A 3,353-nucleotide genomic window follows, 5' to 3' on the forward strand; every position below is an offset into this window, starting at 1 on the left:
TTACCTACTCTTTAGGTCAGGAAAGGCTTCCAAAGGGGTGTCCTTGAGGCTGAGAACTGAAGTACGAGTAAACATTAGTTGAAAGGAGAATGAGGAATTGAAGGGAATCCTTCAGAAAGAGGGAAATGCAAAAGCAAATGCCAACAGGCAATATGAAGCTTGAGGGAAAATGCAGAGAAGACTGGAGCATGGGGCACAGTGGGGGGATGTCACGTGGTGGTGCATACAGGGCAGCTGGTGCAAAGAAGGCTTGAGACTGGAGACATTAACAGACCCAGGACACAAAGAGCCTTGGATACAAATTGGATCTTCATCTCCTTTTCAGTTGGGGTACAGCACAGTTTGATTAATCGATGGGCAAATGTTAATTGGACACCTACCAAATGCCAGGTGGTGATAATAATAATTGCTAACCATGAGTGTTTACATACGCCAAGCATTATCCTATGCACTTGCATGGACTGCCTTATTTAATGCTCATGAAGCAGGCATCAACATTATCCCCATTCTATGGACGAAGAAATTGAGTTTTCAAGAACTCAGGCAGCTTGCCCACAGTCACACAGCTCGTCTGGCACATATTATGGTAGGTGCCACGAATAATGAAGACGTATCTGGGGAGATCTTTGTAGAAGTGCATGGGATGTTTATGACCTAACCTCAGAAGTCACACACCGGGGCCGGCCCCGTGGCCGAGAGGTTAAGTTCGCGTGCTCCACTTCGGCGGCCCAGGGTTTCACCGGTTCGGATCCTGGGTGCGGACATAGCACTGCTCATCAGGCCATGCTGAGGTAGTGTCCCACATGCCACAGCTAGGAGGACCCACAACTAAAAATACACAGCTATGTATCGGGTGGCTTTGTGGAGAAAAAGGAAAAATAAAACCTTTAAAAAAAAGTTATAGAAGTCACACACCATCATTTCTGCCATACTCCGTTGATCAAAGCAGTCACAAAGATCTACCCAAGTTTAAAGGGAGGGGTCTTCGACCTCACCACTGGACAGGAGGAGCGTCAATGTCACATTGTCAGAAGAGCATGATGAAAGAGAGATGTTGTGGCTGCCATGTTTGGAAACTGCAATCTGCTCCGGGGTACCTTGGGGAAATGTGGTGGATTGAAGGTTTGATTCACTCCTGGCTGGGCACCATTGTGCAGTGCACATGCTGCAGAAGCACATGCAGCACCCTTGGCCCCAGCAGTTTTGCTGCGGGAGCCCCCTGACTGAGTGAATGACAGAGGAGGGAGTGTTTTTTGGATCCTCATACTGTACCTCCTGGAATCATTTTTACCTTGCGATGCCAAGGTCTTATCACCAAGGTTGGTGTGGCTGGGTACACAGCTAGGAATAATTCCTGTGATGTTGATGGTCTCTAGTCTGCGGAGCAGTGGGGGCAGCTGTGAAGGGGAGGCAGTAATTGTAGTGTTATCCATGAGAGGTGATTACATCTGAGTCACCCCCTCTCTCCAGCAGACAACAGTAGGCTGTGTTTCACTGAGAATTACAAAACAGTAGTTGTCCTCGGAGAGCTAGGGGTATCCTGGAAAGGACTGGAATTTCTGCTAGTAAAGTGGTTGGAGGCTCAGTGTATCCAGATAAGCATGACCTTGTTTGCTGGTGTTCCACCTGCCAAGACACACAAACAAGAAAGCGTTAAAACAAAAATAAAAACCCAGGAATCTCTGGATGACTGGATCCATTTTATTGCAGTCAGTGGTCTGAGAAGTGAAATAGTGGGACAGGAGGTCCGAGTAGGCAAATTGCGGAGGCTAAGGGTTTCATCTTCTCAATTAGACCAATAGCTTCCAAACGTTTCTGATCATGCAACCCATTAGTACAACATTTTTGGAACCTTCTTGTTGAAATGAATACTCATCACTGTTGTACTAATATGCAATGTACACGATAAATATTTTCAAGAATAGAATTAAGTCAGAGGATAAATACAGATCTTGCTCAACTTCCAATGGGCTATGTCCCGATAAAACCATCATAAGTCGAAAATATTGTGTCAAAAATGCATTTAATACACCTAACCTATCAAACATCATAGCTTAGCCCAGCCTACCTTAAATGTTCTTAGAACACTTACATTAGCCTACAGTTTGGGCAAAGTCATCTAACACAAAGCCTATTTTATAATAAAGTGTTCAATATCTCATGTAATTTATTGAACACGGTCCTGAAAGTGAAAAATAGCATGGCTGTATGAGTACAGAATGGTTCTAAGTGTATCGGTTGTTCACCGTCGTGACCACACAGCTGACTGGGAGCTGAGGACTCACTGCCACTGCCCAGCACCACGAGGGAGCATCGTACTGCATCTCGCTAGCCCGGGAAAAGATCTCCAAATCTGAATACAAAAAACTCAAAATCTGAAGTACAGTTTCTACTGAATGTGTATTGCTTCTGCACCATTGTAAAGTGGAAAAATCGTAAGTTGAAGCATTGTATGTCAAGAATCGTCTGTCATTACTAAAGATAATTCCAATATTTTTTCCTGTACCCCAACAGATCAGTACACACACATCCTACATTGGAGGCCACTGGCTCAGACAACAGGAAGGCTTTGAAGGGTCTTGTCCCTGGGAGAGGAACAGTCAAGGTGGCTTATAAGGAAATCTAAGCTGGTGGAGACTCAAGGAAGAGGGGCTTATTATCTCTAGACCTGGGCCAGCCCAACCCTCCCCATGGTTTTATTACCAGGAGAATCTATTATTCAAGCGTGAACTCACCTGGCTCCCTCCTCGCTTTTCGCTTTTCGCATTGCTCTCCTTTCCCAGCTGTTGAGGGTTGGAATACTCGTCTCATTGTTCCGTGCACTGAACAAATTGCACCGAGATCTGTGGATCTGCAACACTTCAAATAAAGGAAAATCATGTCTCATTCTGTCAAAGCTTTTTCTTGATCCAGCCTGAAAAGATATCCGGTCTATCTTCCTTTGTTACCATGCGCTACAATTTCTCTCATCACCCAAATCTTGATAGGTCCCTTTCTCTGGCGGCCTGTGTTGGAACCTCATGAATCACCCAGTGGGCCAATACTGCCGCTCTGCATAGGAGAACGTCTGATAATATTGTGTAATACGCACTCAGCAGTGTGAATATGCACAGCTGTTGAATGTTAATTCTCTCGGCAGGCTTAAAAACACAAGTGCTGGTCTGGACCAGAGTCACGGTTTGGGTTGTTTATCGATAACCCTGGGCTGGTAGTCGGTTGGAGTACACGGGCTTACACTTTCAACCTGGTCAGGGAAAGGCTGTCAACACTTCCATTACTGCTGCCTTTTAGTGGATGTGGCCTATTTATTACTATTATTATTATCTACCTGCCGATGTTGGGAACCCAGGTTT

The 3,353-nt window shown here is 45.3% G+C and overlaps 1 long non-coding RNA gene across 1 annotated transcript; it reads right to left on the reverse strand.

The window, feature by feature from the left end:
* Positions 1-291: 291 nt before the first annotated feature.
* On the reverse strand, positions 292-3,055 carry LOC139081606 (uncharacterized). The gene is made up of 2 exons (XR_011536744.1): positions 2,736-3,055; positions 292-1,626 (listed from the first exon to the last, which is right to left on the reverse strand). It is a non-coding gene; the product is annotated as an uncharacterized lncRNA (long non-coding RNA).
* Between the last annotated feature and the right edge of the window lie 298 nt (positions 3,056-3,353).

Source organism: Equus przewalskii, unplaced genomic scaffold, assembly GCF_037783145.1.
Source record: "Equus przewalskii isolate Varuska unplaced genomic scaffold, EquPr2 ChrUn-13, whole genome shotgun sequence".
Taxonomy (NCBI): domain Eukaryota; kingdom Metazoa; phylum Chordata; class Mammalia; order Perissodactyla; family Equidae; genus Equus; species Equus przewalskii.